The following is a 15,188-nucleotide window of genomic DNA, read 5'->3' as shown; positions in this document are numbered from 1 at the left end:
GCCACTTTCATGCAAATGACATAGTCCTACTTACTGAAGCCGGAAGAAGTTCCATTCGAGACTATCTCTCGAGTTATTTATTTAGTTATGTATTTTTCGGAAAGCAGATGGATGGATAATGTATGGGGTGGGAAAGTACAGGGCTAATTAGGCTCAGTACTTTGAGCAGATGTATATGTTAGAGTCCCCAGTGGAGCGATTCCACTGAATGATGTGTAGCCACTAGCTGCTACTCTACTAATCAGCGATGTCATGTCTTTATCAGATGTAATCAAAATGGCAGTGGCAAGGTCGAAAATTGGGAGTGAGGTTGGTGTTTGCGGCATCCATGTGGAACTGATCAAAGCAAGAGGTGAAGCGATTATCCACGAAGTAGGCGCAGTTAGAGAAGCTGATTAACTAACTGCTATCTTTTCACTTGCCTGGACAACGGGTTGGAGCATCCTGTCTGAAAAAAGATGGAAAATAAACTAATGTAACTGTAGTTCTCAGTGTGATAGTCAAGGTTCTTGCACACGTGCTCTTGATACATATCCGGGATCATTTGTTTAAGCCCCAAAAGCCTGAACAATCCAGATTCACGCCCTGGAAGTCTACAGTAGTCTGGATCCTTGCACGCTGAATGCTGTCTTGAGTTCTGACAAGGACTGTTTTCTTCCTACATCAGTCTCAAGAAAGCAGTCAATTCAGTAAATCAGGAATTTCTATGGGGATTCCTGTCACTCTGTGGAATAATCACAGGGATATCCAGCTGACATCTAGCCTGTATTCAAACGCAGAATGCTCTCAAGTATGGGAGGAATATCTAATTTCTATCCAGCAATATTTTGACTGAGAGGTGGATATTTCCTTGCCCCTCACTTATCAGCACATGCATAGAATAAGGACTGGGTCGGGCTGTAGGTCGGAATTAGTATAGAGTATCAATTGGCAGTTTTAAGGTTACTGAACTTGACAATGCTTAGGATGCAGTTATCGTACCTGAGCTGCTGGAAACATTCTTGAATGCTCTCGATGCATTTCATGGGAACATGAAGCCATTGGGAATTAAGGTTCCCTGCAAGAGGACCAGTGTCTAGGCTTTTGATGACTTGTTTGATGAAACAGTATAGTCTTTTCAGACACAGAAATCCTGGAAGGATTCATTTGTCCTTTGTAGTGTGATCCATAACAACGGTGTGCCTAATGATAACATCTCCCACCACACTGGTCTAGCTTATGGTGTTGCTGATTAGCTGAAATCGAGCATTTGGCATTGTTGTTATTTTTGCAGAAAGACTGAACTCTGCATCTTTAAGGCGCTGGTGCTCCCTGGCTGACTTAATGCCCAAGAGGCATGTACACTAAGCTGTATCTTGGAGTGACAAACTGATTCGTCTGGTGCTAATTGCTTCTGGAGGATCATGGAGTATCACTGGTATGACCGAGTGTGTAATGAGTGATTAATTTACGAGACTGGGTCGAGGGCTATAACCTACATAATAAGAGGACACCAATTTTAGTTTTACGGGCACATGGTGCGTTTCCCCGAGGTTCATTCTGCTCAAAGGGTGATAGGAGTGTCAGCCCGGGGTGAAGGAGACCATAGCTAGAGCAAGTCAATTACTTCTTCCAGGGATACTTGGGGGGGGGGGGTCGCTGCCTTGAGGCTCAGCAGAAGGACGCAGTAACTAATAACGATGATTCATCAACATTATTATTACATTTCCAAAAAGGAAAATACTTTGTTTTTTCTTGGTTTCCCTTTGATTTGATCGTTCTTCTTACCACTGCTCTTTGCCGCGGACTCTAGACTTTGTTTCTGATCTGATCGGCTTGAAAAATACAAGGCATGTTTGAAAGTACCCGTATATGTGCGAGAGAAAACAGATATTGTGTTTGGCGTACTGGTGAAACATTACTGGAAGCAAGCTGTGGGAAAAATCGCACATGTACGGGCAGTGTTGCCTCTGAAATTATTATTATTATTATTATTATTATTATTATTATTATTATCAGTGTCGCTTTTGCTGTTATTTTGCCTTTGTTGCTGTCATTTTTTCTCCGTTTATCATAACATCCTATCCTGCTTCATTTGGAACATAGTGGCCCTGGACTAGGCGACATAACCCAAACATTTATGGCAATAGTGACCAGCCACTTATCTCTGAGTGGCACTATGTCAGTAGTAAACACCAACCACCCATCAGGTATAATATCTTATGGGCCATATCCACTTCAACACCTTAACCCAACAGACTACCAGTCGTCCATTTCGTTGTAAATGGTTTACCCCCAACATAACTAATGGTTTCTACAGAAGAACATTTGGCTTGTTACTCATTGTAGTCACCTGCAAGTAACAGTACATCAGTGAGTGAATGGCGGGTGTTCCCAGCAGCCACGTATTCTTGAAGATAAGTCGGGGGCCTTGGGCAGCTGACCGAGACTCAGATTTTTCCAGCCGTCCGACCGTTCGTTCACGCTCCACGGGCTGCTAATTTGGACAAGTTTTGATGATTGAGGTGTCAGGTGACTTCTTTCAAGCTGTTGTGTTCCCTCTTCTTAGCTGGCAACAAACTCAAGTCAACGCTAAGGCCACAGTGAAAAAAAAAATCAAGGCTATAGCGCAGACTTTCTTTTTTTCAGAAATATAGCCATAAAACTGGTATCACTGGAAAGGGAGTTCAAAATGCAGTAATTGACCCTGCATTACATTCTCGATACAAGCATACAACTAAATGAAAAGTGACAAAATAAATAAGAAAAAGAACGCGCCTGTGTCTTTGCCTCATTAGGTGGTGGAAGGCGACAGCGAGATAAACGATGCGTTGGGAAGGGAGATAAGTAGGAGGGCAGGCAAAGTGGCAGGTAGGGAGACTGGTAGGCAGGGATATTGATAATTAAGCAGGAACGGATGTAAGCAGGGCGATAAGTAGATAGGGAGGTAGACAGACATAGAGGTAGGGAAGTATGTGGGCGGGGAGGTGGGTAGGCAAAGAAATAAGTAGGCAGACAAAGAAATAAGTAGGCAGGTAGGAAATGAACTATAGGAGAGGAGGTAGACAGCATGGTAGGTAGAGAGGGAAGCAAGGAGGTATGTAGGCAGGGAGGTAGATAGGTAAGGAGCTAGACACGGAAGTAGGTATTGAGGTAGGCAGGGAGGTAGGTAGGTAGACAAGTAGGCAGGTAGGGAGGCAGACAGGGATGTTAGGTAAATTAGCAGGGAACAATGTAGGTAGGTAGGCAAGTTAGGGGGCAGGTAGGGAGGTTTGCAGGTAGGCAGGAAAGAAAGTAGGTAGGCAGATTGATAGGTAGGGAGGGAGGGAGGTATCGTTTATAGGCACTCGTATGCTAAAGGATTAACTGGTACCTTTATACCCCCCTTTGAAAGGATCCCATAAACTGACAGAGTGACTGCAGAACCAAAGATAACACACAGCAGAGAATCCGCTGCACACGCCAAGGATCATAAGAGCTTTGTCTTCGGGACCTTACCATGGCAACACGCAGCTAGTATTATTACTTCAGTTCATTAAAGGCGTAGAGCTGAATGGATTACGTATGAACAGATAAACCCATGTTAAGGGTGCAGCATGTCCCATTGAACCCAACAGTCAACAGAATGACATTACTTGGTAAATATGTATGAAGTGTATATTCAGCGATGATTACAAAAAGAGTATGTATAGGCTGTTTGAAAATTAAGATGGACCCTGCATTCCAGATGATTAAATGATATGTAAATGATTGTGTTGCCAGTTTCATTTAGCATGCAGTTTAATAGATTCCCCATTTTTATGTCTGAAAACTTTGTTTCTAAATCCCACCTTACCTCTTCCTTTAAGTGTGAAACAATGTTAGGATGTCCGATTGTTCGAGTGAGGATGAGAGCTAGGACATCAGCCATGTACTACCTATACCACTCACAGCACATTACCTGCGTTATTTCCAAGGCTGCTAAAATTAGAGTAGATCTACGCACATTGTTGGAAAACTTATGAAGTAAACAAGGTGTTACCATTTTTTTTCCAATTTCGCCACCGTAATCCGGAAAAAGAAAAAAAAAAGCCAAAGTTGAACACCAAAACCATTTAAGGTACAGATGATCTAATCAGACTGTTCGAGTGCTTGTGGGAAAGCAGAAGATGACTCTTAAGTGACTATTCTCAAAATTCACCACAATTTTTGATGAAAAAAGTGCCAAACTGAGGATCAGAACTGAGTTATCTTGAAAACTCATAAACTACAGCATATAAACACACATCATTATAACCTTATGGAAGACTAATAGTTGTTACTCATGTGACTTTACTCACAATTCTCCATCATGCTGTTAAAAAAAGGGGGGCACCCTATTAAACATCAAACTACCACTGTCGGATAATATTAGCGCTACAGCAGCCCCATGCACATCTTTGGAATGCTATTGGTAAATTAACGTGTGTTATTTTGATGGATTTTGTCATAATCTGCATGAATAGTACTGAACAAAACCTAATGGCACGAACCTTATCACTAAAACTGGGTTATCTTGCAAATTATTAAACCAACAGCCTACTTATACACATCTTTGGAGTGCGATTGTAAAGATAATTAATGTTACTATTGTGGCTTTTGTCACAGTTGCCATAGTATTACCGACAAAGTAAACAAGTGCCAACATTAGCACCACTGCTGGGTTATCTTGGAAACTATAAGAGCTACAGCGAGCCTACTAACATCGTTGGAAAGCCTATGAAAAAGTAATAGTCACTGCTTCAGTAATCTTTCTCAAAATTCTCCCCGATATGTCTGAAAATTCACACACACCACAAAGCCAGCCAGGAGACAGGGCGTGTGTGCTGGGCAATCCCCAGTCCCTGTCTTCCCCCTTACTATTTTAAGTCAGTCCAAACCCCACTGACCGGGCTAATGTATGGCCAGGCCTTCACTGAAGGTGCAGGAAATCTTTAAAAGAAAGAAAAGTCTTAAAAAAAAAACAATTTGAAGACCCAAACTGTTTTTTCTAGAAAGTTACTGAAGTTACCGCGGGACTGTGCATATTATGGGAAAATTAATGGGAAAGCAAAAGGTGTCAATTAAATTTTTTTTCTCAAACAAAATTGCCATCACATTGATTTAAAAAAAAAAAGTGAAATAGAGTCAAATTGAGTACCAAAATCTAAGGACATTGCCAGATACATAATTAATGGAAAAGTAGAGGGTGCAACGCTATTTAAATGAGTTTTCTAAAAAATCGCCACCATATTACATATTACAAAAAAAAAAAAATGTAGTAAGTCATCAGATGAGTACCAACGCTAGATTCTCTGAAATTATTAAAGCTGCATCAATCTTACGCTAATCATTGGAAAACTAAAGTAACTAGTGAGGACTCAGGTCCGAATCTACCTCAGTATTAAACTAGACTAATATTTTACAGTATCACATCACATAGGCATTAAATTCTTCGATCATAGTCAGCCCTGTAAAAAATTCTAAAAAGGTGTATACCTCCACCCACGCCAATAAAATATCTAAATTATTTCTGCATCCGGGTCCACCTCGAAATGTAATCACCTGCTCATTGACCCACTACCCACCTATCCATCACATTTCTTAGTCATTCGATAAGAACTTTTTGAGATATCTTGCACACAAACAAACAAACACAGAAACAAAAAAATCAAAGATGAATACGCAATCTCCTCCAACAGCATTGTTTGCAAGCATGCTTCCTCAAACACGTTTCATACTTTTAACTGAAGACTACTATGACTCCATTATTATTTTTTTTTATTAGTGTTCTTACTGCAGTGTTATTATTATTATTATTATTATTATTATTATTATTATTATTATTACTTTATGTAGTAGTCTTAGATGTAGTAGTAGTAGTAATAGTAGTAGATGTAGTACTAATAATACTATTACTACCACTCTTGAAAGGTGGGATATTAGAGAGAGGCGATATTAAAATACTTGTGACAACTCCCGTCAAGGGGTCGTGGCGTATGTATTAAAAGTTGCGACCCCGGCACATAGCTCAGCCGGAGTTTCCACCAAGATAATATAATGTGCGGGAAAAAGTTTGACCAAGACAGAGAGTGAGGCATAAAATTTACCTCCCTGGAACGACACGAGGGAGGGTGGGCTGGAGCGGCTGGGGGAAGAGGTGATTAGTTGGGATAAAAGGTGACATCTTCATTACTTAATTTTAACTACTACCTACTACGAGACTGTGGCCCGTCGTAGTCAACAAGCAAATGAAGGTAGTATCTCATCCCTCCTGTAATGTTTCTGCTCTGTGTCGGTATTAAGCTATTTCGTCTTTTTTATATAACTCTTCCTACCGTCTGACGACATTATTTAGCTCCGGATGAGTTCCCCAAGACAAGAAAAAAAAATGGAAAGAAAAAATAAGACTTCACTTTACTGAAGGGGTGAAAATGAAACGAAAAGAAATATCATACAGTACCGTTTGGGGAATGTGCAGCAAGAGAGTAAAGTGCACTCACATCAAAAGGTTCACTTTAACCCGGCACCGCGAAAGTGAAGCAAATTGGCAACGAGTAAACGATCATTGTGCTGAGTCAACATATCATTATTCCTTTCCATACCGAGACGTCTTTTTTTTATTCCTTTTTCCCACAGATGATTTTTTTTTTTTTTTTTAGCTCGACAGAAGTCTGGTACAGAGAGGTTTGAAAATAATCTCCATAAATTAGTTGTTCACCCAGGCCTGATCTTCAACTTTGTTTTTACAACCGCTGGACAATATTCCTTCAGTTAAAAGGTGAGAAAAAAAATCTACAGTAATCCAGTTTGTAACAGGACGACTTTTTTTTTCTGTTATATTTTTTCTAGTGCCAGATGATCTGTCGTACTGACGGGAAAAGGAAGCCATTCACCCTCCGAGACATTACCGACATACCTCTGACACCCCTCTGAATACCTCTGTCTCTAACATACCTCTCGTCCTAGGACACACTTCTCATTCATTGACACACTTCTCAAACTTTGACACACCTCTGACATACCTCCCTTCCTACGTAACACCTCTGACACATCCCTTCCTTTCTTATCCTCCCACGCACCTCTGACACACCTCTCACCCTCTACACACCTATCACTGTCTGATATGTCTATACACACCTCACACTGTCTGCTACACTTCTCACTAATTCAAACACCTCTGACACATCTCTCACTTTCTTAAACACCTCTAACCCTCTGATGTACTTACATCTCATCTTCTGAAACGCATATCACCCTCAGACGCACATACCTGTATCAATACAGACGCAAGAGCTGACCAAATGTGACAGGGACAATATGAAGGTAAAATAATAATAATAATAATAATAATTATTATTATTATTATTAGTATTATTATTATCATCATTATTACTATAATGACTAGAAAGTATCCAGGGAACGCTTACCTCCGCCACTGCCATTGCCATTAAAAAGTTTTCGGATCCGGATCCATCCTAAAATTTTATCAGTTATTTTTTCCTCCAATGGCCCACTTTCCACAAAACTGAAATTCACTGTGAACTTTTGGAGATATTGTGCGGGATACTCCGCATCCGGATCCGCCTCCAAATTTAATCATTTCCTCCGTGGCCACCCTTACACAAAATTTTCATCAAAATCCGTTCATAACATTTTGAGTAATCCTGCTAACAGACAGACAGACAAACAAATAATTCGGGGTAAAACCTAACCTCCTTAAAGGAGGTAACGAACAAACCAACGCCGGCAAAAACATAACCTCCTTGGCGGAGGTAATGATAATGATAAAGTAAATGTGCAATTTTTTCTTGTGCATTCGGAGAAAACGTGAAAACTGTACATCCAGTCCTGCGATATGTATGCCAATTTCCTTGAAGTCCATATACACGCTTTCCCCTATTTCTGAGAGTTATTATTATTGGAAGGGTCGCTGACCTAGCAAGAATAAGTGAGGATTCACGCTCTGCAAATATCGCATTACACATAAGAGTCCATTGTACAACATGTACAAATATCAAAATCGTATGTGCCTTCCTTTCACTGCTTCTGAGAATTTTTTATTAAGTGAAGACAGCTGACATCTTTAAAAGTCAGGGTTGGAAAACTGTGTATAGCGGAAGACCGGATTATGCAGACGAACTCACCTGAGAAGTATCATTCAGATATTTCCCCTATATCTGATCGTTTTGATTTTTGAAAGGTGGGTGACCCCTCAAGAATTACGGCGGATGGAGTCACGGTCCCAAAATATCGTCTGACGGATGAGAGTCCATTGTTCAACATGTACTAAGATGTCAAAGCCATATCTCCCCTCCTTTCCCTATTTTGCATCTTTTATATGTTTTGGAAGGGGATGACCTCCCTAAAATCAGTGATGAGAAATTTTATATATATATATATATCTATTTATATACCTAGGCTGCTTCCCCCCAAAATGGGAGGTAGCCGAGACAGGACGACACACTCTCAATTTACTCATCCACACACACACATTTACTCTTATCTTAGCTCCAAGGGGAAAAGGGACAGATCCTCACCGCACTACACCGGACGAGGGTCAACTGCGCAGTGGGATCAGCTACATCCACAGCAGGGCCTGACAGCAGAGCTGGTTTACCCCTGCCACATCGTACTGAACCCATCCCCTTACCCGCACCTGACCTCATCAGCTGATCAGATCAAATGCAGGAGAATATCCCCTCGGGGCCACGTCATCATTTATTCATTCACAGTTTCTTTCTAGTCATCCATATCACTCGCAGCCACTCTTGCTCTACAGACATTCCTTTCGCATCTAACGCTCTCCTCACACTCTCCATCCATCCTATTCGTGGTCTTCCTCTCAGCCTAACACTCCTCACATCCGATCCAGTTATCTTTTTCATCAATCTCTCTTCATCCATTCTCTCCATATGCCCAAACCATCGCAACGCAATCTGCTCAACTCAGTCAGACATCTCCCGCATACCTCCAGTTTTATATAATATATAGTGAAAGATATTACAAAGTAACCGGATAGTCTACCCTGAGAAGTTTCGCTGAAATCCATCTGCCCAACTTTGCCTATTTCTGATCGTTTATATTTTGGGGAGGGGGGCTGACGCCCCAAGAGTCACTAGGTCACGTACACCAAATATTGCATAACGGATGAGAGTTGATGGAACAACGTGAACTTAAGATGTCAAAGCCATATCTATCCTCCCTTCACTATGTCTGAGAATTCTTTATTTGGCTGGGGGGAGGGGTTGACCACACGAAAAATCATGATTGGAAAATTGTATATTACGTAGAACCTTTCCAGGAACCCGACGAACTCACCTGGGAAGTTTCATTCAGACCCATCAAATAGCCCAGGAAGAGTTAAAACACGCGCGCGCGCGCACACACACGCACACACATACACACACACACACACATACATACACACACACACACACACACACACACACACACACACACACACACACACACACATATATATATATATATATATATATATATATATATATATATATATATATATACACACATCTATATCTTTCTATCTATCTATTGACAGACGCCTCAATCCCGTTTGGGGTGGCCACAAACAAATCGCCTCCAAGTCGCCCTGTCCCCCACCATTTCACTGCCCTGCTCCCAACTCACACCCCCCTCTCTCATATACTGTACCTCTCCACGTCATCCTTCCATCTCATCCTCGGCCTCCCCCTCCCTCTCCCCCCCTCCACCTCACTCACATACACTCTCTTCGTCAGTCTTTCACCCTCCATCCTCTCCACATGGCCAAACCACCTCAGTGTGTTCCTCATAACGCTTCCTATCACATCCACATCCACACCACAACGCTCCTTTATATCCTCATTCGTCAGCCTTTCTCTCCACGTGACTCCACAGGCTCCTCTGAAATAACTCATTTCATATATATATATATATATATATATATATATATATATATATATATATATATATATATATATACTGTACAGGGTGTTCCGAGGTGATTTGACCAGTTTCATCTGTTAATATATTAAGAACTGTAAGCGATACAATATTACAATTTGTTTCATGTAACAGATCATAAAGGTTTGTGCACACTATAAGTACAGTTCAATGTGTGCCCCATTTTTTGCATGCAGGACATCTAGTCGGTACTTAGGTTCTTGCCTTTTTTTTTTTTTTTTTTTGCCTATCGACCATTGAGGCCAGAGCCCCTGGTCATTAAGGCAAAAATATATATATGTATATACATTGACACACACACATATATATATATATATATATATATATATACATCCATGTATTTGAACATACACACTTTCATGCACACGTATATATATATATATATATATATATATATATATATATATATATATATATATATATATATATATATATATATATATATATATATATATATATATATATAATAATTTTTATTTTATAATTTTTTTGTTTTTTATTTTTATTATTATTATTATTTTTTAAACCTTATATTACTTATGAACAAAAATACCTAATCTAAATACCCTAAAACTAACCAATTAACAGACAAATCGCTAACCTATACTAAATCCTAAGAGACAAATAACTAGACCTACACTAATGGTAAAAAAGCCTCGACCAAGAGAACACCATCGACTGCAGATATGTAATGCCATTCTACATTACATACCTGCACTCATCACCTGATGACTGTCAGTCGAGGCACAACCATTGCACATGTAGCTGTGATTCGAGCACGAAGTTCTTGCAAGTTTGCCACCTTGGTAATGTACACCGCATCTTTGACAAACCCCACAGACAAAAATCGAGGGGAGCTATGTCGGGCGATCTTGGAGGCCAGGCAATTGGCCCATCACAGCCAATCCAGTGACCAGGAAACGTCTTATTAAGGGCGTCTCTAACGAATTTCGTACAGTGAGGAGGAGCACCATCTTGTTAGAAAATGACATCAGGCATGTCTTCAGTCTGAGGGAATACGAATCCTTCCAACATATCAAAATCATTTCTTGAAGTCACCGTTTTCTCTACAAAGAAAAATGGTCCCACAAGTCGATCATGGAGTAGACCACGCCACACATTAACCTTTGGGCTGCCACGTTGATGTTCAATGATTTCTTGGGGGTTTTCGGAGCCCCAGATTTTCACATTGTGCCGGTTGACTTTCCCTAATACATGGAAGGAGGCTTCGTCAGTAAACATTACCTTTTTCAGATAACCTTCGTCATCCTCAATGCGACTTAGCATTTCCACAGCATAGGCTTTACGTTTAGGTCTATCATAAGGTTTGAGTTCTTGCAGCATCTGCAGTTTATAAGCACAAAGCTTCAGTCTTTTATGCAAATTCCTGTGTACAGTGGTTGTTGGTAGTCAAAGTTCTCTAGATGTCCGTCAAATTGATGTTCTTGGGCTTCGTTGAAACGATTCACGAACTTCTTCAGCGATATCTGCACTTGTGCTTGATCGGCCTGTGTTCTTCTGTTTCAAAACACTTCCAGTCTCATTTTAAAGGCTTGTACCACTGTCTGATGCTGTTCCGTCCTGGTGGTCTCCTCCCATATTCTGTGCGAAAGATGCGCTGAACTTGTGTGCAGGATCTCGTCTCAATCAGCCATTCAACCCCCTCGTATTGTTTTTTCCTGTGGAGTCGCCATTTCACTCTAACTAAACCATTATATCTGACAACAGACAAAACATGATTAGTTTCTTTATCACATAACGCAAACAGGACCACTATGTCTTGCCTGGTTGCTATTTCAGTATCCACTGCAGGACCGGCCTATCTCGACCGAAGTCGGGACGATACAGCCAATGTATCTCTACCAAGTGGCTTAGGCTGTCTGGTAGAGATTGTATGTGGGGTGACAAGTGCTTGTAAGTGTAACTGTAATGTTGGAGTGGCTTTGGATGTGTGTGTAGTCTGTGAACCAAGAGTAATCGGCCCATGCAAGCCGATTGGGTGCAAGCATACTCTATAGTAAGCGACACTGGTTCAACCACAGCACCCCTTGTGTCCGCCAATGCAGTACGTGGCCGAGTGAACACTCCCAAAGTTTATTACCCTGGCGGAGAGTGAACCCTGGTTCACCCGTGTACGAAATGCACTGTACGAAATGCACTGTACCACAGAGGCTCATATATATATATATATATATATATATATATATATATATATATATATATATATATATATATATATATATATATATATATATATATATATATATATATATATATAAAGTGTCCATAGATACCTTCCTTCATGCACATGGTAACTTCAGTCAGCTTTCTGTCTTCCCTCCAGCCTGCACCGTGTCCCTCAGGCAACGGGACAGAATTGCCAAAACCCCACTTGGTGTCGTTATTTCAACACTGTAAACAATTTTAATAGCTCTCGCTATGTTATATCTCTTCTTAATGATCGGCCCTTTTTATATATTGGTTATCATAATCTACTCAAACGTACGTTAGCCCGAACAAATTAGCCTAACATAATAACCCATCCCTAACATACAAGTTTAACCTTACGCAGCCTAACCCACCCATACAATTTAAACTGGTGTAACCTGACTCTATCCCAACAGACTACCCCAACTTAAACCTAACCTAACTTTCCCTCACAGACTAACCTAACCACTACTAACCATGTCGAAACAGAATTACGCAGTCTAACCAAACCTTATTCCAACATGAAAACCTAATCTTCCAGGAAAAGAAAAGTGCCCAAATCGACAATAGTTGTGACGTTTGCCACCAGGAGACAGCTCACCTGAAGTGGACAAGTTACTAGACATCTTTACGCGCGAGACTTGAGGACTACCAGATAGTACCTGACAATGATTCGTAACCCCTTTCAGCTCAGTTAACACCAAGTGTAGGTAGACTGGAGTGTGGACTTGATTAGTACGCAAGAAGACTTATTCCTACCTTATAAACTAGGTTCATTTAATTTCATGAAACCATAACGTAGTATTGAAAAAGTGGGAGTGGCCCAGTTGCGTTAGGTAAAAATAAACAGACTGTAATAGAAACCCAAGTCGACAGAATAATAAACATCACACAGACTTTTAAGCTAAACGGATTATGAACTCATTTTCATTCTGGGCGTGAACGAATGCACTTGTGATTACTACTACTACTACTACTACTACTACTACTACCGCTGATGCTGCTGCTGCTGCTGCTGCAGCTGCGGCTGTTATTATTATTATTAGTATTACTATTATTATTATTATTATTATTATTTATCTTCATTATTATTATTATTATTATTATTATTATTATTATTATTATCATTGCTATTATTATTGTTGTTGTTGTTGTTGTTGTTGTTACTTTGGAAACATGAAATTGGTGTTGAAAATCCGCATGTCCTTCCTTACTTTTTCCACCTACCTTTTGCCTCTCCTCCGGTTCTCCTCATAGCAATATTCTCTTTCCATCCTGCTTTCCTATTGGTTCTTCCTTCATCCGTCCTCATCCTGTGGCTTTCCTCACCCCGGCATTGTAGCATTCAGAGGGAAGAAATCATGGTAGATTATTAGTTTCTCCTTCTATAAAATATTTCCATGGAAGTTATTTTCATTTGTGCATGGATATTCCTTCTCTTCAGGCCATTGCTCTTGTCTGTTTGTTTTTGCCATCTGTAGGTTAGATTTATAGCAAAATACACTTTACTGCAAAAGCGCGTTAGCTACCTAAAGATACTTTATTAGTAGTATTTCCTATACACCCCAAAGTAGTCATCACTCCATGCCGGTCACTCCCTGCCCTCCCTCACCAGGCCATCCCCCCCTCCCCACTCACGGCCTCCTCCTTCCCTAACCCACACTGCACCATGCATGACAAGAGTAAATCAATGCAACGTACTGGAAGGAGGAGAGAGAGAGAGAGAGAGAGAGAGAGAGAGAGAGAGGTAAGACGGAGGAAGAATAATTTGTATCAGCGACAGAAGGAAGAGAGAGAGAGAGAGAGAGAGAGACAGACAGACAGACAGACAGACAGACAGACAGACAGACAGACAGACAGAGAGAGAGAGAGAGAGAGAGAGAGAGAGAGACAGACAGACAGACAGACAGACAGAGACAGAGAGAGACAGAGACAGACAGACAGACAGATGAAAGGAGAGAGGGAGGCAAGACGGAGGAAGAATAATTTGTATCAGAGACAGAAGGAAGAGAGTGACTGTGTGTGTGTGTGTGTGTGTGTGTGTGTGTGTGTGTGTGTGAGAGAGAGAGAGAGAGAGAGAGAGAGAGAGAGAGAGAGAGAGAGAGAGAGAGAGAGAGAGAGAGAGAGTATCCTACTAAGCAAACAAGGAAAGACTAAGTGAATACCTGGGAAGCAATATATTGTCAGCCACACCTACTCTGCTCCCATCTCCATCACGCTATCCTACACTCCCCCTCCCTCGCACTATCCCTTTCACCCTCCCTCCTTCTTTGCCCTTCACTCTATCCCTCCCTCCCCTCCTTTCTCCCTCCTCCTATCCCATTGTATTTCCCTCTCTCCCTCCCTCCCTCGTCGTTTATCATACCAGTGCTCCTTCTCCACCTCCCTCCCTGCCTATCACACTATCCCTCTCTCTCTCTTTGCCTATCCCTCGCACAGTTCCGGTCTGCCTCCATTCCCACCTGTCCCACACGCACGGTCTTTCTTCCCGTCCGTGACCCTCACTCTATCCCTTACACAATCCTTCCCTCCCCTCCCTGACCATCTCACTGTCCCTGTCTTTCTTCCCCATGCCCTCTCTCCCTATGTCTCACATTTTATCTCTCTCCCGGTCAGTCTACCTGCTTGCCATCCTGCTTACCCATTGACCATCCTATCCCGTCACTTTGTTTTCATACCTGCCTTCCTGCCTCACAACTTGCTTGCCTGCTCTTATTCCTGTCAACATGTCTGATTTCATGACTTGTTATCTGTCAACCTCCCAGTTTATCCCTTTTCCTATCAACCGTCCTACCTTGGGTGCTGTTGCCTGTCAGTTTGCATACCTTGTCTATTGTGAGCTTGCCTGTCTGCCTCTCTCTCTCTCTCTCTGCCATAATTCCTGTCTTTCCTTATGTCAACAGCCTGGTCGCTTCTTACCATGCAAACCTGCCTGTCTTGCTTCGTGCCAACCTGTCTTATTTTTCTACCAACCCGCATGTTTTTTTCTCTCTCAGTATGTTTGCCAGTAGATCGATTTGCTCATGTCTGCATTTACA

The sequence above is a fragment of the Coenobita brevimanus genome, chromosome 4 (assembly GCF_032717465.1).
Source record: "Coenobita brevimanus isolate Jiangsu-jjx chromosome 4, ASM3271746v2, whole genome shotgun sequence".
NCBI lineage: Eukaryota > Metazoa > Arthropoda > Malacostraca > Decapoda > Coenobitidae > Coenobita > Coenobita brevimanus.
The sequence above is the reverse complement of the archived record's forward strand: the minus strand, read 5'-3'. Positions refer to the sequence as shown.